The sequence below is a fragment of the Argiope bruennichi genome, chromosome X2 (assembly GCF_947563725.1).
Source record: "Argiope bruennichi chromosome X2, qqArgBrue1.1, whole genome shotgun sequence".
NCBI lineage: Eukaryota > Metazoa > Arthropoda > Arachnida > Araneae > Araneidae > Argiope > Argiope bruennichi.
The window spans coordinates 131,721,383-131,746,247 of NC_079163.1; the positions used below are offsets into that span (position 1 = coordinate 131,721,383).

Here is a 24,865-nt window from a genome sequence, read left to right on the forward strand (position 1 = left end):
TTTCTATTGTATTATGGCTTTCTAGTATTTTATTTAATCCTACAAAAATACATATTTTAGAAGAGGTATTTGTTTTCATAGAATATATTTTTGCTGTTTATAATTATTCGCTATATTTAAATGAGTACACATAGAAATTATTTTTTGGTAAATTTTATAGGTTAATATTTTTTATCTATAAAATAGTTAAGCCAGCAATATTATATAAGAAATATTTCTATCGATATTTGATACAGTATCATTAAACATCGAAAGGATGCCTTATCATATGGAAACCTAATCAAAAGAATAAATTTATGAAGTCAGGTATCTAATATTTATACTGCCCTTACCCCCGGGTGGTGCCTCAAATATGAGAAAGGTTTCCGGCGTGCTAGTTGGTTCGCTCTGTCCTGGTGTGTACAAAAATGGTTTGGGGTCACCTACCCCCTACTGATAACAGGATGCGCATCTTACGAGAGGTGTTTTATCGCAACCGTTGATAGTCATTTGGATTTAACCATAGCTCCTGCCCTTCAGATTTTTCTGTGTATCTAAGGAGGGGGGGGGAGATGTTGTCTGTTGAAATCTCTAACAATTTGCTCCCTTTAGAAATTAATGATGCGGAAAAGAACTAGAAACACTGGAACAGATAAGAAAAATATTTCAATAAAAAGAATGGGAGAGATTAGATGTCTTAGATACCGATTTAAAAAAATCCTGAGACGATAAAATTAAAGAAGGAAAGGTAATATTGTTACACTAAGAAAAGTAAGGAATAAATCAATTGTTAAGTGAAGTTGTTTTTAAAATCAGCAGCTAATTTTTTTCATTTCCTCATTGTAAATATAAAAACTTTTGCTGGGAATATCCTAATAGATAGGAGCTAGAGTAATGAAGAGATTAATGAACAGAAAAATGTGAAAAGAAAACACAGAATCAAAATTATATTGAATTTAGAAGATGGCTTATTCTGTTTTTTTTTTTTATTGAAAATATCTAAAGGACTGCTTGTAAAATACTTAATTGATAAAGAAGGGAAAATAAGAATACTATATATAATATGAAAAAAAACATCAATCACAAAATAAATAATATTAAAGGCTGATTTTATTTCTTATTTTTCAAATGTAAATATAAAAAAGTTTTTTTTTATGTCATTAGTGTTACCTTTCCTAAACCATGCAAAGAAAAAGATAGATCTGAGATTATGCATTTTAAACGTATAGATTATAGTCATGAAACTTGAGGTTTCCTTGAAAATATTCAACATTTTGAAATTTCAATACACAGAAATTCATACTGAATTTATTTTTAAATTAGTTCTTTTTCTCTGGAAATATATTTAAAAAAATCTTCAAACACGTATAAAATTTACAAATTTGTTTTAAAACTGAAAAACTTTCTATTCCCAATCTTCTTAAACATTTTCAAAAGTTTTAATAACCGAATTACAATTTTTCAAAATTTTTCACATCTTACTTGTCAAAATATCATACTTTTCTATTTTTATTCATCCGTATCTAATATCTATTTTTTACCACGTTTTTAATTTTCGACCTGCCCACGTGTTTGTTAAGCAAATTTTTTTCTTTTATAGTTTATAGATTCCATAATGCCTGTTTACTATGTGAAATTTAAAAATAAGCTAATTCAAATTAAATATAGCGCTCTAAGTTATTAAAGATATTCGTTGAACAAAATATTAACATATGTCTCATTGGCAAGTGTTTATTGCTTTTTCGTAAACCACACACCCAGTCTTTCTTGAATTTCTTTTGTTGAAAAAGCTGAAGTGAAACCTTTTTTTTTATAATTCACTTGTATCCTTTATTCTTCCAGCGCAGAACATCTCAAATATGGGAAGTTGTCCTAAACAATAAGAAGGTTCTCGCTCTTCTAGATATATATGTCTTCCTCTTTCGGACCATCGCCGTCTAAGAGCTAACTGCAAGAGCCACTCGTAAGTTCAATGTCAACAACGGCTAATGCTTGCGAGAAGAGTGATTGAGGATTAGGAAGGATCTGTGATATTCCTAGACAATATTTCAGAGGAAATCGATCGATTTTCAGAAACTATTTTCCTAATGAAAATCGAATATTTGTCTCTTATCGAATATCTCTTTTTAGCGAACTTCGACTGCATTTGAATTGCAAATCCTAAATAAATGAAAACTGTTTAATAGTTATTAAACCACTGAAAAATAACAAGATTTAAGAAATGTTTCGTGAAATATTTAAAATATCCATTTTGAATAGATTGTCCAAGTACTGTTTTTAATTATTGAGAGTATATATCTTTTTAAAAATATTCGTTTCATATCCTAATATTAATCAATCTTTTAAGTAACTAAATAGGTCCTTCATAATTAAAAAAAATAACGTTTTTCTTTATTATGAAAAAAGCTGCTTACATAAAATTGCTTTTTAAAATTTGATTACATGCATAGGGCTTTGCAACACGCTACAAAAAGAAAAATGAAATAATAACTTTCTCCTAACATAAAATTGACGAAACTTGCACAGTCTTCTTTCAAATATGACCCGACTTCATTATACGTTATTTTTTTTTAAATTTTTTTCCTTTTGTAGACTTCTCTTTAAAAAAATATTCGGAGCATAAATTCAGACAATTTAATTCAAATAAGAGCAAATATTTAACCAACTGAGTTCGCATTAAAAATTTCGTTATACACGGTATTTCAATAAGCATTGAAAAATAAATTTCATCAGAATTTTTGGTTGCAATACGGCGCATCAATGTACAAAAAATAATGATTATTTATTTAAAGAATTATTATGAACATGATTTTGATAGTTACAAATTGTTATTTGTCTTTCCTCTTATGAATTCATGATTTTTATTTACTATTTTATTCCTTAAAGTTATTCATTCCTAAATAAGCTAATAATTTTATTTAAAGATATTGTTTAATTAATATGTATGAGAGAAAAGGTTAAGAGTCTCTTATTTATTATTCAAAATTTTTCAATTCTTCCGTTATTATTTGGGATAAGAATTTTTTTGAAAAATAAAACGAATATTTGCCTTATGTGTTTGCGTTGAATACTTGTAGTGTTTTCATTTCAAAGTTGATTAGTGTGTTTAGTTTTATTTTTGAATTAGAAGTTGAACAAACAATTGCAGGTAAATATTTTAAGATATTTCTCTTCTATGTAGTGTATAAAATTATTATCTTGGATTTATAAGATTCTTAATCCGGGTATTCGATCTCAGGAATACAAAATTGTTTCAGGAGAGCCAAGAAAAACGAAAATGAATATGAAAATGAACCAAAGAAGCCAAAATAAGAAAAGACACATTCTTTAATGAAGAAATAAATTTTAAAAATTTGAATGGATGTCTAGGTAGCACTCAGGAATCAAACCTTCAAAAAATGTGTTTTTTTCAGGAAGTAAAAGATATATGATGAAACAAAAGGTAAGGGAATAATGATTCCGTCTTGCTCCTTCCTAAAGATGGATTGATTTCAAGTTGCTGTAACATTTTAAAATTTAAATAATGTATTTAGTTCAATAAAAAAGTTTTAAAACTCAGAAGGTGTTTTAGTGTAATAATTAATATTATTTCGTTTTGCTTCATTCTTGAGATTTTTTCGACGCCTTAAATGTTTGTCATTTTTTGATCAGTTCAAGTGCAAAATCAATCATCTTCCGTGGGATTTTTAATTTGGTATTTGCTTCGTCATTTATCCATCTCTTTGAATCTAAGATTTAAAATATCAAAAGAAGAAAAATATTTTAAATTTTTTGCCTTTGTGTAACGTATGGAAAAACACCAAAACATACGTTGAAATCTTTTCCGATCATTTCATTAGCAGCGGAGAATTTCAATAGTTTTTTTTTAAATTTAAGTAAAATAGCAATGCATGGAGACCAATGAAAATTAAAATATTCCTTTAGTGGAATTTAAAGCAAGCTTTTATTAATTTGAAGCAGAGGAGTTCTTTTGTTTGGTTTCATATTTAAAAAATTCATTCTATGTTACATTTCTGTCCATATTTTAACAAAAATAAACAACGTGACTTATTAATAGCTGCCTTTGTCAATAAATAATGAAACCTAAAGGGCGGTCAGCTGTGGGAAGGAAATATCTAAAGAGCTGACCGGAAGCAAAGATATACGTTCGAAGAATGAATGTCTTTGGAAGCCAAAATAATAATTAAAAAAAATATTACATAAGTCAAATTTCGCATTTAAAAGTAAATAGATTATTTATAATCATAAAAAATCGCTATCCCACGCACTTGGATATAAGGTGAATTTTAATAATTGGATTACAATAGAGACTGCAATACTTACACTCTAAAGAACTCCCAATAAACTCCATTCGAAGTTTCTCATGTGTCGTAGATAGGCACGGCTCTTCTTCAAAATTGAAATCATTCATTAGTTTCCTTTCACTGGGGGAAATAAGAACCTGCATATTTATTTTGGTAACTTCTCGTATTTGAAACCTCCTTTTGCACCTTTCGGGGGAATAAATGTATTTCAAAATAAATGAGACACGTGTTTCCTTAAAAACGATTTTATTCAGGCTTTATAGGAATAGTTATATTCCATTGAGATGGGAGTTTTAGTGGGTAAGGCTTTACATCTAGCATAATATGTAAAGAACGCTCGGCGACAAAAGGAAGGAAAAATAAATACGTTTAATGGATGCTTATTTTTAACTGTGACTTTCAAAGTAATATTGCTGTAACATTGCATTTGCTAATTACCTATTTCCAGCGAGAAATTTTCAAAGTTCGGAAACAAAGATCTATTATTTCTGTTGCATTCCAATTGAAATGTTTTCTTTGATTTCAAGTTATAAAATAATCGTGTCACTAGTGTGGCGTTCTCTGTCAATGATTTAGTGTTAAATACTGATATGTGGTTAGGAGCTGGAATGATTTAAAAAGGGATTCTCTAAAGCTAATCCAGTATCTTTTGATCTTTTAAAGCCATTCAAAGACTACAATTTAAGACATGTTTAAGGATTTTTTAAGCAACTGCATCTTTTAAAAACGGTGTCTATGTTAATAATATTCTACATAAATATCAGCCAAATCAAATTGTCAGAAGGAAACTTTAGAATAATTTTAGGAAAAAATAGTCACCTCCACCAGTATGTCTAAAGACAAAATGAATTGAATCCCAATGTTTACATGAAATTTTGACACCAAAATTTGGCACAATCTACGGTTATAGTCCTAACATAACATAAAGAATTTCATTGATTGAAGTCATTACGTTTAAATGCATGTGAAAGTATAGACCCACTGACAGTCAACCGCTTAATGCCTTTGGTTCCAAATTTGACATGTATCCACATTTTAGGTGCTTAACCAAACTGTGTGTTTGCATTTTGTATTTGTCGAGTTTGCTTGTATTCGAACAACCAGACTTCCGGTGAATGGATTTCGAAATTTCTTACAACTTTGGTCATACTAAATTTCGACCTTTAGTTCAAAGCAGTTTTGAGTTATCGCGTTGAGTTATCGCGTTTGAGTTATCGCAGAACTTTTGAGTTCGTAACGCCAAAAATATGTTTTTCGGTCGTCAAAAACTCGAATTCGAATTTTTTGACAATTGCAATACTTTCTCTATATTTCCTATACGAGAAAGTAAATTCGTGTTGTAAGAAAATCTGCATTGTTAAATGCCTGCTTTAAGGATCTAATATCAATGAAAGTGGCGTAAAAAATGAGTTCCGGAACTCTTTCTCAATCGCAGTGAGAAGCAAACTATTGGAAGGTTTCTGTCTTCCCGAAAGTGAAAGATGTTCAATGAAACTAAACAATCTTGCCTCGAAGACTGACATCGTAAAAACATCAAAGGGGAGAAGTTTCGGATTTAGCAGAGTGAAATATATATATATAAAAGCCTTTCAAAGCATCTAGCCGGGAGACACTTGATGCAAGGATGCGCGATGCTATGACGTCACATCTTCCCTTCCGCAATGAGAAATGACAAATGAGTGTGCTGTGGTGAATTGATCTTCTATCATATGAACATGAACTGTCTCATTTCACTTTTGAGCATTACTTGTTACTTTTTATGATAACACCGTCCTCTCCTGAGATTTGAGAGATAAATTGCTGAAAATTCGTTACCATAAAAATAATGAAGTTTTTTGCGTTTTATTTATATTTAAACCTAATAAAAATCAATAATGACAGCTCAATGCCCCCAATCAGATGAATCTTATCTAATTTAGTTAAACGATTTTATGAAAGAACGAAAACTGAACTACTATTTATACAGCAAGGGAAGAAAGCATATATGCTTTACCTCAGCTTATATCGATTTGCACTTAAAGGAAATTTTTCCATATTTATTCTTTTTCTTTTTATCAGTACAAAAACCCAAAGCAGAAAAGTTCGTGAGCAAAATTATTCTTTTTCACAGAATTATATATATAAAAAAATATATCAAGAATATCTCAGACACTGGAGACGGCTTAGCGAGAAGGTTGAAATGCTTGAAGTCAGTTTATTTTTGTTTACTCTCGCTGTTTTACTAGCATCAGACAACAGAAGAAAACACGCAATGCAGGAAAATATTTGCCAACCAACAGACGGAACATATATATATATCGTCTGCCAAGGGTCACTAAACTCGCGCTACTCAAAAGTCATGAGTTCGTAGTCACTTGAGTTTTCCAATAAATATATTTCGAAGAACTCTGAAATATAGAATGTTATCTTGTTGCAAATTTTCTCTTCAGTTTTGTAGAAAGAAATTTTTGATGTCTTGTATAAGAAGAAAAACTTTTATCAACAACAAAAATAAAAGTAATCCTAATTTTAAGATATAAGTTGATTCCAATGCTTACACGAAGGATAAGAAGAACTCTAAATTTAAATATAATTTAATTCCAACACTCATATGAAAGATAAGAAGAACTCTAAATTTTAATATAATTTAATTCCAACGCTTATACAAAAGATAAGAAGAACTCTAAATTAAAAACATAATTTAATTCCAATGCTTACGCGAAAGATAAGAAGAACTCTAAATTTCAAATATAATTGAATTCCTCTGTTTACAAGAAGAATTCTAACTTGAGTGAGTAGAAGGATTAGTAATAATTTGCGGAGTTTTGTCTCAATCAATAAAATTTGACAAGATATTGAATGATTTTTCCTGTTTTGCCCCTTTTTAATTTATAAGCAAATAATTCAGTTTGATTGTGCAGAAACTGTTAACAAGATTGATTTTTAAGGTTTTTTACTATTAACATGATTGAATTTTAACAGACTTTTATTTAACTTGGCTAGAGTCGGAATTTCGTTATCAAATTTTCACTCCCTTTCTTTTATGCAAGCATAAATATTAGGGAATGTTAAAATATTTTTTTTTCTAAAAAGACAACATAGTAGTGCCACACGTATAGAATCAAGATTCAATTAAATCAATTGATTAAAAAATAATTAAATTCTGAAAATACATAAATAATGTTATGTCATCGAAAATATACAAGTGAATGAAAGATTTAAAAGTTTTAGAAAACGTCGCACATACGAGAAATGGTATGAGAAATCGATCTCCCTATTTCATCTTCAAAAATACGAAACAAGTGAATTGATATATTACTGTGAAAAATACCTGATACTTTTTCAGTAAAAATCTAAAAAAAGTATTTCAATTCAAACTGAATCTGAAATAAATGGAACGAAAAGTTCTAGCTGCAATAGAACAGGGAACAAATAGAACAGGAATTCAAGATCGAAGCGACCTGATATTTATAAATAATGATGGCATTACTGAAGTTATAAATAAAATATTTATAAATGATACTAAATCTACTGAAATATTACATTACAAATAGAAAGTGGAATTTTATTTAGACTTAGATGAAAGTAAGATTAAGCGATTCAGAAAATGCGGTCATTTATTTATGCCGATAAAATTGAATACTTTTGCAATTTGATGTGTTAATCACATTTATTTCATTTTTTATTTTTATCATGCAGAACTTGATGTACAATACATATCTACGAACGAAATAGGTTGAAACGATATTCGCGTAGGATTAGATTTCAAAAATCAGACCAATTTTGGATTTAGACTAAATAAGCCTTTTAAGAAGAATACGCTGAAATAAAAGAAATTAGTATTAGTACAGGACTTATTAACAAATACTGGCAGTATTACTTGAATAATGGTATTAAACAGAAGTATTCAAATTTGCCATTGAAATGTTGCTAATGGTATAGTGGCATATGTTGTGTACTGCTTGACTCAAGGCTAAGACTGCTTATTTTACTTTTTGAATCAGTTCTACTTCGTTTCAAACTTCCAATGGGACGAAAAAGCTTCTTTACATGTTTTCAAAATCATTTGAATGCATTTTGTAACCGGTCTATTTTTTATTTCTCGTACATAAGAAATATAAAAAGGAAATATAGTAATTTTTAAAAAAAAAATCATCCTTAAAATTTTTATGTATCGTCACATTTGAGACCTTTCTAAGCCCGAAAAAATTTGAATGATGTCTGTGAATATACTAATTAAAAAATGAAAAACGCTAGAAAATTGAAAACTTTTCGAAATTTTTAAAACGAAATTTTAAATTTCAGTTATCAGCCAAAGAGTAGAGGCCCACGCATACTCGACTTACTTCACAGGTCTAGGATATTTCACGCAAAAGTGGTATATATTGTGTAAAAATATGAGAAATTCATAGGAAAAACTTTATATTTATGTCGATATAATACTGGCTCTAAGCCAATAACTTGTTTATAGAAATGAATTTGTTGACACGTTTATGTCAGACATTCGTTTCAATGATAAAAAAGTCACAAATATTGACAGAGACAGATAAAATGAACCATCATATATTTCTTTTCTGGCAAATATCTTGCTTCATGCAAGAGAGCAGTGGGCATAAAGAACGAGAAAAAGCATACGGCCTTCAACGAAATTAAATTACGGCTGTTGCATACCATACTTTATTGACAAGCCTGTTATGATTGATATGGGAGTGCCTTTCCACTCCCTTATCTCAGAAGGAAAAAAAAAGTTGTTATTAGCTGACTATTACGACAAATGCGATGTTGCTTATTCTATGGATATCCTAAACAAGCTTAATTCTTGGATGCTTTTAGAGAAGTACGTTCTTTGGTACTCAAATTATATAGTTGAAGAAAGTTCATCGTTTGTTTGTTTCTTTTTGTTTTTAAGGCTCTTACATGAGAAATTCATAGGAAAAACTTTATACCACTTCTTTATATGGCTTTTTACAGCACATGATTCGATTTGTTATTGTCAGGTTTTATTGAAAAACTTTTAAAGTTGTGGCGGCTCTTCAGGTAAGAAAATTAGCAATTCTAAAAAATATTTTTCAAAATACTGCAATTTTTTTTAAAGAAGAGAGATTTAAATAGTATAAATGTTTCAATTTAAATTCGCAAATAAAATTTTTTGTATTTACAATCATATAATAACCAGTATATGATGCCAATTTTATAGAAAATTCGGTGAATTATAATTGAAGTGAAGAAAATATCCTCTCCATCTTGGCTCGATAATGTTAGTCCAAAAATGAATATCTAATCAGATGTGTAATAAATGATCATTCCTAGATTTTTGCATGCCTAAATCTAAATAACATTTTAGAGAATTATCCACGCACACTTTTTCGTTACAACCCATTGAGAGATTCAACATTCAACAAAGGAAAAGGAATGTTTGTCAAAGTAGATGTTTTTTCTGTCAAAGCAACATGAATCGAAACCAAACTTCCAATGTCAGAGACAGGAAAGAACTCCGGTATGCTCTGATTGCATCTCTATATTCAAACTAAGAAAAGGGCTGCGTTTTCCTTCAATTCAACCAATCCGTTGTGTGCGCAATGGATTTCATGAACTGCATGGCGAATCGCTCTAGTCTCTTGTTGGTGGTTCATTTCCTGTTTCATTTTTGCATATTCATTGCTTTTTTTTTCGTTAATTGGACTCTTAGAGTGGCAAAGTAAGCAAGGAGCATAAAAATCTCAAATTGGAACAATAAGAACCTTCGATAAAAAGAAAGAAATTTAAAGATAAATTTAGGGATTACTGTAGCTCTTTAGCCTAATGGAGGAGTGACCATTGATTTGACATTATCAAACATGCCGAATCTTCAATTCAAGGAAGATTTAAGCTCTATTTCTTTTCAGAAATAATATTATTTAATTACAAACTGTTTCAACATTTGCATAGTGAAACGATTTTCTTTTTCTTTTAAGTTAAATTTTTTCAAAGGTGTATGTTGGATCCCCCTGAACTCACTAAATATACAATTCAATACTTAATTTTCAGTTTTATTAATGTCTGCGGTTTGTAAAAATGCCCAAAAATGTATTACTTTTATGTCGCTTATTTGAAGAGGATTCAATTAATTGGTTTGACTGTGATATTTCAAAGCTTGCAATTAGTGAAATACTCTAAGGCAATCGACATAAAAGTGATGATAAGTTAAATCTGAAACGAAACTATTAGAGAAAGTTTTTAATTATTTGAGGGTAAAATATCTTCTGTTTGTTTTGCAAATTTCTCGTTAAGAATTACATTTGTGAATTATAATATTTTTTGACATTTAATATGTACTTATTTAACATATTATTAAATCATCGAAAATAGAAGATGAGGCGACGTGTTTTTAAATATTTAAAATTCTTCAATAAATCGATTCCATGTAAAAATTATTTTTTTTACCAAAATTAATTTTAAATTAATAATTTCGTTGGTTGTAATATTGAAAATCAAAACATTACCATGTTAATGGAACGAGCTGTGTATATTTAATAACTATACCTTTCTCATAATGAATTATATTCAACATATTAATAAGAAGATTGGAATCTGGTTGGTAATCAGCAAGCTGCACTGTTTATGAAACATAGTTTTAAATTATTTACAATTCTTCAATGAATCAATCCAAGATTTCTTTTTTGAGAATTCGTATTCATTTCATTCAATCCCATTAGAATTAGAATGAAAATATTTTATTCATTTAAATAATTCATTTGTTTGTGAAATTTCATTTCAATCCATAAACAGGTTAATTAAACAATGTAATTTTTTATTTCAAAAATATTTCTCATGAATGCATAGAATAAATTAATTATTAAACTTATCTTATTGGAAGAATATAAAAGATGAATAGTATTAAAATATTTGAAGTCTCGAAATAAAAACAGAAATTAATTATCACAAAAAAATCCTTTTACCATTTTCCCCTAAACCTTAGGGGAAAATGTAGTTTCAACAGCCTTTTGAGTCATATGTACAAGCATTACAACGGAAAAGGGAAGTATCTTCACTGATTTTATAAAGACCGGTCCAAAATAAGGATCCTTTTCTTTCCATCTTTGGAATTTTTTTTATTATTCGGGGTTTTATTATTCAGAAGTTATTTTTGGTGCTTTGAGTAATGAAGCAAAAATTTCATTTGAACCTAAGAATTATGCAATCTCATTAGGAAAACGCTTTTTTATTTTGATAATTTTTTCTACTTAAAAAATTAAGAAAGACGGAAATATTTCTTACTTTTTATTTCTAAATTAAGTCGTTACTGGAATAAATCAGTGTTTTAGAGTTTTATAATATTTTAAAGTAACTCAAAGCAGTAAGGAATTTGAGATAAAAATCATAAAAACCAGAATAAATAAAATATCAGTCAGAATATTACATCTAATGTATGCTTTTTTTATATAATATTTGATCTCTCGTACACCAAACAATTGAAATAATGGGCACTTTAGACTACCGTCTTTGGACGAATATTGATATGTGAAAGTTTAGAAAGTGGGGTGCCGACTTAGACATTGTATCCTTTTTCTGCCCATGGTTTAAAATAAAAAAATCAGTCCCAAAATGATTCCGATTTTTTTTTTTTTTTTTTTTTACTAAATGGATTTGCATTTTCCTTGATGTATCTAGTTATTTAGAGAATGTTTTGAACTTCTGAGAGAACTTCTTTAATAATTTTACTAATATATCATTTACTTACTATTGAAGGGCTCTATTTTGAAGGTGTGTTAACGTGTTGTTTGACCCGTCCCGAATGAACTCGTGTCGACATGCACAAACTTTGTTGGCCGGCCACGAATAAACTCGTGATAGACGAGCTTCTTGTTGCTTCAGATGAGTTGTATCAATGTGTCCTCGAAGTTAAGGAAGTTATGTGTTAGTGTTAGGGGAAGATAAAAAATAAAAGATAATAAGGTGGCTCAATAATGGATAATTTATCTTTATTTTCTATAATAATGCAGGTCATAAAGAACAGAAAAAGTATACACTAAACAACAGCAAATAAGCTACAAATTAGTAATAACAACCGAAATAAGCTCTCAAAGAACTCGTAGGAGTTCAGCACTCCAAAGGGAGAATTCACTTGACTACTCGTTTGAACTGAATTCATCTACTACTGACTACACCCTATTCGAATGAATGCATGCCGCTTTCTGTAGCATTTCTATAACCTCATCCTTCAAACGTTCTGGACAGTTATGAGACCACCTTTTAGAATCAATAGTCTCTGTTGGGAAACCAGCGGAGTGGATTCCCCCAAACTTTCTTGTCTACTCTATGATTATCCCCTTCCTTTACATAAAATTAGGCACAATGGGTAATATCGGGATTTTCTTGAATGGCATTGATGAAAGATAGTTACGAAATATCGATCTTTGCCCTGAATTTATCATTTTTATTGAATATATCGCGAGAATATGTATTTTGGAAGCCTTATTTTGCTGATTAGGGCCATCATTTGACACAAAACTATGGCTGTAGTCACAAGATAGCATACCGAATCTCACTGATTTAAATCATTTTTCGAAAGTACAGATCGACAGATGGTCAAAAGTTTGGCGAATTTAGTTGATAAGTATCTTGAATATATTATAGATTCTAAATCTGCGTCCCAAATTTTATCTCTCTAGCTCTTTGCATTTTATAGTTATCTAGTGTACTTCAAAGACTTCCTCTGTATCTATTTCATTCCAAATCTACAAGCTTGATCCTAAACCAAGTGAGCTCCAAGCCTGTTTGAGTTCACACAAATGTGTTTGAAACGTCGAGATTCATCAAAATCACGTATGCGAGAAAGTCACCTCTTCAAAATGCAAACGCAGCGAACACATGTGGGATTGTTTATATAAGGAATGAAATACAATTCAAAGAAAAAGTATTCAAAATGAATACAATTGAGTTATTTAAAACTGTTTCATTTCTACATCCAATTGCGAATTCATAATTGTTTACGCCAGATCAAATGGGAGTGAAATTTGCGATAAACAATCTAAAAAGGTTGAGCTAACGAAAAATATCGTCAACGGTTGAAATTCGAATCTTATTCATAGACGAGGGGAAATCTATCCATTAGGTGGGAAATGATCACAGGGTTCCTGCATGTGCATAAAAATATGGGCTTTCTATATTCTTTATTATTTTGAGACATTTGTCAATTTGGGTGTCTTTTCAAATCGAAATTTGAAGATTAATTTTAGAAGGTACAGCCATTTTTCATTTGAAAGATAAAAGATAGCTAGCTGTCTGTTGTCCTTTTCAACTGTGATTAAATGTCAAGGAAATCACTATATCAAGCATCATATCTTTTCAAACTTCCCCTGTAATAACCTGTAAAGATGTTTCACCTCTAAAGACAAATAATGCTTACCAGATCTATATATAAAAGGAATATCAATAGCATCGAATCAAAAAAGTGTTCTAACACCAGAACTGAATTCCAAATTAGGAGGTCACTTGAATTTGAGAATGATTCTAAAATATTAGGTAGATGAATGAGAGAAAAAGAATAAAAGTCAATAAGTATTTTCATAAAAAGGTTACACACAATTCCTTTACTTATTTTTACAAGTTTTTTTAAATTGTAATTACTTTTTATCAGTTTAAAAGTAATTTCAGTATACAGTTTTTTGATAACAAAATTTCACTTAATTGAATTGGTGAATGTAGAAATTTATTGACCTGGAAATAAATAAATTCTTACTATGAATTACAGCGAGATAGCCGAAACGCAAGCTGTTATTATTTTCATTTCCATAAAAAAGGTCTCCTCAATAATTCAGAATCTTCGCAATCGCAGTAATTTAATAAATGAAATGCGAGAAAAACGAAGCTTTTATTCAGTCAAGCTCGAATATTTCTTTGTCTGCTGCTTTCCGAAACATTATAGCAAATTATTTAGCTCATATTTCATTTTATTAAAAGCAGCTTATCCATTAGTAAATTATTTGAATGCCTTTTCCCTCTAACCGCAATAGCGGCTATTTTGAACTCGGAATCTTAATCGCATAGAAGCCTGTGTTTCTATTGTAAAGGAAGTCGCTTCGTATTTTTGCGGATCACCATCAAGCTGCATCTTCAAAGAAGATTGCAACAGCAAGCTTGCCAGCTTAGCTAACAGTCAGTTTCGTAAATGGCCCAACAGGTTGCTATGTCAGTGCATAAATATGGTAGCTGATAAAGCTCATGGGTTAAATTAAAGGCATGCTCTGCAGCATGCTTTATTCGATCTAATCAAGTTCTTTTTATTATAATTTCTGGCTTTTATACTCTTCATTTACCGTAATTTACTTTTTGTTTTTTATGGCATTATCCAAAGTTCTTGTAATGATGAAAGAAAGATTTTTCTGAACGCAATTTCGTTATGATTCATTAACAATCAAGGAAATAAAGAAAACGTCAATGCAAGGTAGAATATTTACTTAATAATATGAGAACATTTGCTTTTTTCACTAATGAGAAGAACTGAAAATGCTTTTAAGTACGAGAGGTATTATCTGACTCAAAGGTGCACTGTCGGAGTATGCTTTGGTCCTTTGAGAGTCGATTAGAAGAAAATGGGGACTTAATTTGATTGATAATATCTAATTAGTTTATTTTAGTATGGATATATTTCCTGTCGGCTCTCATTCTTCTAACAAAATTCCTAAGTTTGAAAATAATCGATGAATATTTTCACAAAAGTATTCAATTCAAATTGTTTTAGGCCAATCAAGGACACCTTGTTGATTGGAGTTTAGTTTAGTTCAGTTTTTAAAGCATCACTAAGGCTATTTTGAGACGGGCTTTGTAATTTTGAACCACGGACAGATGATGAGAACGATACTTGATTGTTGATTTGAAGATTCCCCTTGAGGTGATGATTGAAATGGTTGAAAATTATTTCAAATAGTGACATTGCGGTCAGTTGAAACTATTTTTTATTGAAAATGTTAGTGAGTAAAAACCATTTCTTAAATATAGTATCGGAGAATGCGTTCAAATTAACAATTTTTTCAGAAAAATTTTGATGACATTTAGAGAGATATTTGAAGATGTTCCCCAAATACACATAATCGAGGAATGACCCAGCTCTGAATAGGAAAATTGGAATTTTTACTATCTGGTATTTTGTATAACTAGGCGAATATGGAAATATAATAAAAGTTACTATTACTGTTTCGATTCATGAAAGAGGTTTTTAAACATCCTTTATTCTGGGCTGATACATATGAAGCGTTTTCCCAAACAAAACGCTAAAAACGAATTTCAAGCGAAATGGGAAACTAACGTCATAGAGGGATGTCATTATCATCCACTCACTCTGTCTCAGTTGCTCGATCTCGTTTTTCTTTCCCCAGATAGAAGAGTCGTTACAATATTTACAATCAGTCTTTTTAGCATTTCATTATTTATCCCCAATATTAGATAGAAAGAATTGCCCCATTTATTTTAGAATGGTTTTATCGAATTTTCACATTCTTTTTTTTTAATCGAAAACTAGATTTGCTAAAAATAAAGAATTCATATCTTTGGAAGAAATCCCATATGAGGACGATTTTAAGACTTATTTATGGATCTTTAAAGTAAAGTGAGCTTATTCTGTAAAAATTGTTTTACAGAATATCCTTTTTTCAACCAAGATATGTTGTAAAAAAAGAAACGAATTTATTTTCAGAAAAAAAAATGATATCTTGTAAGTGATAATAAATTCGATATTGATATAATGAAAATGATATCTTGTAAGTAAAAGCGATTCATTTCGACTTATTTTCAAGGAGAAAAAACAATTTTCTTTTTTTTTTTCTGTTCCATAAAAGCAAAACTGTTTCGGTGTCTTTCAAGAATTGTTTTTTATGAGAGGGTCGTTGAGAAATTCGACAAAAAAGCTGATTTTTAATTCTTGTTGAAATTACGCCATAGAAATTCGCGAAGAAATTAGAAAAAAGAATTAGCATGAAAATGCTAGTAACTGTTTGTGAAATTCAATGATTTAACTGTTAATGGATTATCTATAATGGATTTCAGTAGAAATTCTGATAATATAAAGAAAAAACTCATGATACAGAGAAAAGAGTAAAGCTTATATATAAATAAATAGAACTTATAATATGACAGAGCATAAGAAAAATTGAATTGACACTTAATAGAGAAAAAGGTTCTGAAACTTACTTATATCTTTTAAAGAAAAATGGACCTTCATTTGTGAAACACGCTTCTCTATTTTACTAAACTACAATATCTGAGCTTAAAAATAAGAAAAAGGTCACAGTGCAAGACTGAATTCTATCGAAAATGAACCATGCATGGAAACCTAGAGCATGTTTAATCTTATCTTTTTCCAAGGGTCCATCAGAAAAAAAGTCTTTCAAAATACATATTCGCTTGTTTCGAATGTGTGTCGTATTAACTGTATTCGAGCGATGACTTGTCAAAAAAAATCTCCCGAAGATCTCGCTTTAATAGGGTGTTTCATTACTATTATTCGCCAAAGGTGTGCAATCAATAATTCACAAGTAAATTTATTAGAGAATATGCGAGAAAATTTTGATCCACTCATGCCGGCTACCTTGGTACTAAAGGTGCCATTGAGTGCCCAACAAATTTCTGAAGGGATATTTACCATTATTAGTAACAGTTGATATCAATCAGTGGCAATGATAGTATTGATTAGAAATTAAATAGAGGGGTATGCAACATTTTAAATTAAAACTAAAGTTTCATCTTTTTGTTTGCCACTGTATAGGAACTTTGGACAGCTCGAAATTCTAGCGATGAACTAACTGTTATTTGTTTGAACTATTGAAAGAGAGACCATTAACATTAGAATCACAAACAAAGTAATGATATTTCATTTTTCTGTGAGTACTACTGTGAACATTCACTCTGACAGCGGTGCAGTGATCAAACGATCCATGTGATTTAGCAAGATTGACAACAGGCAGGACAATGTTCTCATGGTTTTTTTTTTTTTGCACTTTCTTCTGATCGTTCTGTTTTCTTCTTTTGGATCGACTTGAGTTTGGTGTTATTTATTTTATCCTATTAAAAAAAAAAAGGTACGCTGGAAAGCAAGATTGCAATATATTGGAAGTGGCGGAACTCCGAATAAAATTGACAGTTAGTCAATTGCGATTTCTAACTTTTTTCATTTGTGGCTTTTTAAATCTGTCGAAAGAAAAGTTTTATTTGGGGTGCATTTAATTCCTTAATAGTTTCTTGAAGAAAACTCTCTTTTTTATATAAGAGGCTACTTAAACTTACAGATTAATACTTAGAAATTGAATTTTGAAAATTAGAAATTGAATTTTGTTTTTTAATCGACATTTATCTTTTAAATTCCACATATTCTTGCAGTATTTCAACACCTCAAATACAAATTTATTTAACATCCTCATTATCCTAATCGGGACATTTTTGTTATTTCAATCCATTTAAAATGCAGATATTTAAACACATTCAAGCTATATTTAATTTTGAAATGAATTGTTTCGTGATTGAACTACGTATTTGAATATTTTTTGGCTACCTAATTTTGAGTAATATGTTATTTTACTGGCAATATTTTGAAAGCTTTATGAATGAATTATATCCCACGGGGAAGGAAATGAAGGATGAGATGCTTCGGCATGGCAGCTGGATCTCCCCACCTTGTAGGGTACACAGGAAAGTGGGGGTCTGCTCCTCCAATTGATGGCGGGACATACTTCCTAAGGGAAGGTTTGTACCGTGGCCGGTGATGGTCCTTAGGACTCAACTTCAGTTCCAGCCAGTATTGCTATTGCGGCGGTCCTGTCATTCAGTATTTATTATCCGTGTGACTTCAGGCGGGTCAGAGAGCCAGTCATATGACTTATGAATGAATTATTAGTTTAAAAGGAGAACATTAAATTGCTTAAGTTAATAGTTAAGTAAATTTTAACCACTTTTAAAGCATGAAAAAGAACATTTAAAGAATCTTATTTCATATGGTAGTGATAATATGGTTTAATTTTCTGATTTTTAACTTTGAAACTAATTGCAAACTTATCAATTCTGATAATATTTTTTTTTTTTAAATTTCGCAATCTAATTATAATTTTCATTCGAAGATCATATTAAATATTACATCTAGGCTTCTGCGAACAGAAATAAAACATTGAAAGTAACTTAAGAAATTTTTTTATAATAATTATTTATTTTTTTTACTTTTATTTCAAAAACGGACGGATACGACATTTTTTTTTCTTTCAATGAATTTGAGAAGAATTGTAAAGAATGCTTGGATTTTTACAGGATTTCCCTCTAACTGTGGCCTCGTAACTAATTCCTAAACTATTAATGGGAAGGATACACCTGCCGGCGTCCTGGCATAGGGGTAGCGCGTCTTCCCCATGATCTGGGCCTCCTGGGTTCGAGTCCCGGTCAGGGTATGGTTGTTCTTCTGTTGCTCTATCTGTGAGATGTGTGAGTGTGCCCTCCTGTAACAAGGGGTTGTGCAAGCGAATGAGTGATGCGTGAGTAGTAAAGTCGTACTCTTGGCCCTAGTTGGCGCTACTATAAAAACAAGAGGCGCTTCCCCTCCGGCTTAAATCGCTGTCTTCGATACAGCGGACTTGTCCGTGGCAAGTGCCATAAGAAACAACAACAGCAGGACACACCTTCGATTAGAAGAATGCTTTGCTTTAAGTGGCGAAAAGAATTATATTTTATATTGTTTGGGTCAATTGTTTGTGTTGAGTCAATATCATTTTATATTGTTTATGTGTCTCTATAAAAATTACATAATCTTAGGTATTAAACAATTTCTCGGTACGAATGGTCATATTTTATAAAATATTTTTGATGCACTAATATTTTAAAGAAAAAGTTCAATTCATCATAGTTAAAAGAATTTTGAAATTTTAAATTTCCTTATTTTAGACCAATTAATGACCTTTTCAAGGAAATGGAATTTGCTAATTTGATGAGCTATTGAAATGGCCTGAAATAAGATATTAAAAGCTTCACAATGCATAAGCTTTCATCACAGAAGAGAGAAACTCTTTTTTTTTTTTAAGTATGAGTGTGTTAAGAATATTTTACTAAATATGACTGATAGGATTGGAGAACTGTTTAAGATTTTCACTACACACAAATTTTTTACAAAATTATTAATAAAAAACATATAAAAGATAAACAAAATTTTAACAAGATCTTCAGTACTAGATTTATCAACTTACATAGCAGAAAATATAATTCTTTACGTCATTAATTTTTCAAAAATTAAAGTATATAGCTATCTACTAGAAATTAGCCATTCAATCATGATTAGCGTGTACACTTATCTATTTCAAATCATTTGATATAATGGTGCATATTTTATAAACTCATGAAACACTTCTAAAAAAAAGTCTCATGAGTTTTGACCTATTTATATTATGAATTTGACCTCTTTCCAATCGTTTTCGTTATATGATATTTTTGATTGCTTAATTCGGAAACAAGACATCTAAGTTTTCAAATGAACTTATTTATAATTGTAAAATCCCCAAATTATTCTACACATACAATCAATTCACCGTTAACGGCATCATCAAAATGACTGATATCGGTCTGGTTTTCATCTTAACGAAGCAAATGACATTTTGACAATGATTAGCTCTCATTTTCAAGCTTCAATCTTGTGCTTTCAATATTTATGGCAAAACGCAATTTTTTTTCTTCAAAGCTGCTGTAAAGATAAATTTTATCCAGTGTTTAAAATGAAAATCCTTTTAATTATATGTATATATAAAAATAATAAAAATTGAATGGTTTGTAGACCATAGGAGTTCAAACATCCAAGTAAAATTTCTTCACATTTTTCTCTCAACATGAGAAATGGTTTAAATGAAAGTTTACCTGTAAATAAAATAGTGAATTTTTTCATTCATTTGAAATTGTGCTTTCATAAATGGAAAGTCATCTCATATATTGCCACTACATTTGAATGCAAAACATTTTAAGCCCTTGAAATAATGTGATTTATTTTTTTATTTTGCTATTTTAAATCATTTTATTGATTTTTACCTCGTGATTTCCTTTTGTAGTGTTTGATCCAATTTTATATCATTCTTTAAATTTGTTAATAGCTTATGGGAAAAATGATCTTTCATCGTATTTTAAAAACTGTTTGATACAACTGGAATATTTCGAAAAAAAATCTTTTAGTGCAAATCATTTTAATTTAAAATGATGTTACAGACGATAAAAGGATTTTGAATGTTGTAATTTATATAAAATAGTCTTTTATATAAAAAAATCCCCCTACATTTTTAAAATGTACGTTTATTTAGTTGTGTATTGGGATTCCACTGGGTGCTAATATTCGATGTATTTTCTGTTATGTATTACATACAGCCGTCAACAACTCTTTCATTAGTAATGATAATTGTCACCTTTGTTGCGTTATATACATTTCAAATATTGCCAAAATGTAAAAAAGAATCAGGTTAACTTTAGGGAAGGTTTCGTGACAATCAGTTTAATAAGAGTTTTAAATGAAATCTAAACATGAAAAATGATATCATCAAGTATATTCTTTGAGAGCCATAAGTTGCCATGAGGGAGAGAAAAGAAAGGTCTGGAAATCCATGAAAAAAACATATTGTTCAATCGCTTTCCTCTTTATATTTAATGGTCAGCAACAATAAATTAAATAAGAATTAAACATGAAAATTATCTTTCCGAGCAACGCCGAGTATATTCGATGGTGGCCAATAAGCTGTCTTGACGAACCATCTCTCGATAACTCCTGGAAATCGATGGAAGAAAATGGTTCACCCGATTTCATCTTTCTTTGAATGGCCAGTAAAGGTGAGAAGCAGCCAAAAAGAAAGAAAGGAAAAAAGCAGGTGAGGAGAATAATAGTCTGAAGCAATTCACGGTCTCGTTCAACAAAACAGCGTAGCTGATGCTTTTCTACGCAAAGGGAAATACCATTCTATATTTTTGAATGTATAATATTTTCAAATGCATCTTTATAGATCGAAATGGCGGTTATGCCATGAAAGTAAGAATTGTGGAAATAATGCCTGCTCAACACTATGACACTGCAAAAATCAGTGTCATAGTATTATTTTATTTTTTGATATTATTTTTAATTTTTTGGTAAAACTAACTTTCTTCTCTTTTTTTACTGTCGAAAACTTTCTATAAATGTAGACAATGGTTTTTAGGAAGCTAAAATTCTGTATTATTTTAAAGTTGGGAATAAAAAAATAATAATAGACAAACAGCTTTTCGATCGCGTATTTTCAGCAAATAAAATGTTTCAGCAATTGTCTTAGTTTTTATAGTATATTTATTTATCGAAGGACTATCGGAAATGAATTGCTGTGAATATTGATGGTCGACAGAGCTGAATTCTTACAAAAGAGCGCAGGAAAAAAATGCGAGGAAAATACACGTCAAAAACCATTACGTCGTACAAATAAAATGGATGTAGAGGAGCCACGGAAGTTACTATCAATGAACTTGATTTAGGATTTCCGATCTTTCTTTGCTCCAAAGTAAAAGAAAAATTCTCTGTTCGTTGATCACACAAGTTATTGAAATGGTACCAGAAATGAAGGAAGCCGCAGAATAATCATTTGCAATTTCTCGCTGAATATTGTAAAAACAAGTTTTGAGGATCCAACTGAGAATTTTCCGAACAAAAATTCGATTGGTTGCACGAATTGAAGGAGAATTTCTGAAATTAGAAAATTGTGAGAAGAAAGGACTGTTTTCGAAAGGTAAAGTATCACTATTTTAGCGTTTTGAACTAGCGAGACACCCAGAATTAGAAATTCTCAAATTATCTCACCGCAACTACAATGATAACAAGAAAAGAGGGACGAAATATGATATTTTAAGAAGAATACATAGATATTATAGAAACTAATATTTTAGTCAGAAATTTGTACAGCAGCAGAATATTGCAAAAAAGGAAAAATATGAAATAATACTCTTGAACAATTCATGAGCAATAAAACAGTGTTCTTGAATGATTTCATGACAAATTCATTTTGAAGATATAAAGTCCTTAACTTCAAAGTTTCTAGTTAAGTTATTGATTTATATAGAGGAAAAATAATTTCATTCGATATCGATATGTTTCATTATTTTGCTATTGACAATTTTTCACTGTATATTACAGTTTATGAAAAAAATATTTTCTAATCGCTAAGATTAATCGCAAATGATATCATATGCCTGTTTACCATAATTAGATAATTAGAAGTAATTTTCTTCGTTTCGCGATTCCACTTTACATTCCCTGAGTAATGGATAAATTTTCAATGATATTTGAGCTATATATATGTTGTATAAATGGAAGAAAACCAAATAATTTCATCTTACAGTGCATCAGGGAAAGCCATCTGCTTTTTTTTTTTTTTTTACCGTTTTCATTTTACTTAGGTTATTTCCTATTAGGAAAGATGGGATTTCACAATCGATTTTTCATTCAGTTCTCATACACAAGGCATTTGAAATCTTGCAAACTGCGTGTTATCGAAAACGATACATTCATTTAATATTCCAAGAAATTAATTATCAATTAATTGGTTATTTGAATTCAGTTTTGATTCTGCCTGCTTCACCTGCTAGTTAATCCAAAAATAAATTGATTTCATAATTATATAATATTTAAAATAATTAATTATAAATTTAATAATGAAAAGCAGAAAATAACTAAAATAAAAAAATCTTCTCAAATTCCGCTAGTTTAAAATTTACAGCCCAGTTTCTTTTGTAATGATCCGATCATAATGGAAATCATTTCTACGAAGTCACTGTCACATGGCAAATATCTACACGTCCTAAATAACGTTTAACAATAGATTGACTTAAGCTTACATAAAATATTACGTTCATTTCCTTTCCGCAAGGTGTACATGACGTGTGTCATATGAACATGAATAGACCATTCATACATCCACCCGATGGGGGCTCACTGTAATTTTGGTTTCGCAGGATAGGAGATCTGCTTTTCCTCCTTCATTGTGTTTTAAATAAATTTCAGCAAAAATTTGTTTCTTGATGATTTTTTTTGAAAAATTTGATCTTGAATTCATTTGAAAATTTTGAATCTCCGCCTTGCAATGATTCTCAAATAACACATTCCCAACAATGGATAGCTGCACATATATTTCTCTACCATTCTCAAAACTTGAAAAGATAGAGAAGAATAAGTCAGTTTGGCATTTGAAATAAAGGACATGAAAAAAGTGTCATTTTTTAGGAGAGCCGCGATCTCCAAAGCCTAATCAAAACATTTGGTTTGTGTTGCTCCATCTTCCTGTCTACGGAATGGAGGACATGATCTCTAGGTGGCTTTTATTCCTCTATCTCTCAGTATTCCAGCTATTCCAATAGTTCAATGAGTTTTCAATGCAATACATGTTCTGTGTTTGAATGGCAACTGTTTTTTCCTCTTTTCATATCTTCATTTCCTTGAGGAATGGATATTTTTCGAATCTCTCCTAGAATTTTACAACTGTTATTTTTTTTCTTTGACAGATTCTGCGATGCTTTCCCCATTTTGTTTTCTTTTCCTGATAAGACTATGTTTCGTATACTTTGAACTTCTTTTAAAACTACTTTTTCCAGCAAAAAATATATACTTATAAATCGAGATGCATTGCTGCATTGTTTTAACTCCCTGTTTTCTCTATTTCTTTCTCTTATTTTACGATGAATTTTAAGCTAACTTCCCGATGAGCTAAAGAATTGAAACTTTAAACATAGCTCAGAACTGGATGATAATGCAATATTAACTCGCTTTCTTCTAGGTTTGTCCTTTCGATATAAAATTTGAAATCGATTTTAAACTAATCAAAGTTTCCATTGCCGTGTCATGATAAGTAGTATATGGTGTCATGATAAGTAGTTGTAGGATTTGTGTGGCTCATCGGGAAGTGAGTTTAAAATCGCTTCCAAAATGACACTCACACACGCAAGATTAAAAAGCATAAAATTTTTATCCCCAATATACTCAATCCCAAAAACGTGACGGTGAATTCATGAATTCACAATCGCAAATTTTCAGGATAATTTTTATTGGTTTATAAATCTCTGTGGAGCTAAAAGAAATTCTTTTATGCTTTTTTTAAAAAGGCGGTATTTTGACTTATTTATTTAAATAATTTCTTTATACTGCAGATTATTGTCGAGAAGATGAGTAAAATCTGAATGTTTTACCGGTATGACATTTGCGTGAACAAATTATTCAATGAAAAAGAGTCCTCTGAAAGACTCTATTTAATCAGAGGTAGGAAATACTATTGAACCTATGAATAAATTTAGCAGAAAAGGGCGACATTTGAGCCAGTACTCCACTTTACAAATTTCCTAATCACACATTCTAAGGATGTTAGCCCCATGAATTCGTAACACGTTGGGACTGTGATTAAGATTGTTCATATCCAAACTATTCCATTGTTACCTATTTATGCCGAGATCTGATTATTTCAAACCTACCATGAGCCTGAAAATATTTGTTTTTAGTTCCAATACAATACGAAACAGAAATATTGTCCATTTGAAAGACAAAAATTGAATCTCAAAACCGAGCTTTTTCTTTTCTTTTTTAAATATTTTTGTGAATTGATTGATTTATTCTG

General features: G+C 30.1%; 1 protein-coding gene across 2 annotated transcripts in view; it reads left to right on the forward strand.

Annotated features, from left to right (window-relative positions):
• LOC129960967 (ras-like protein family member 11A) overlaps positions 1–24,865 on the forward strand; it is a 120,920-nt gene that overhangs the window by 56,831 nt on the left and 39,224 nt on the right. The window contains exon 2 of one of the 2 annotated variants that reach the window (XM_056074748.1): positions 1,822–1,942. The exons of the other annotated variant lie outside the window; for it this stretch is intronic. The gene's annotated coding sequence lies outside the window, so the exon portion shown is untranslated. The remainder of the gene's footprint in view (positions 1–1,821; positions 1,943–24,865) is intronic. 2 annotated transcript variants of the gene reach the window in all.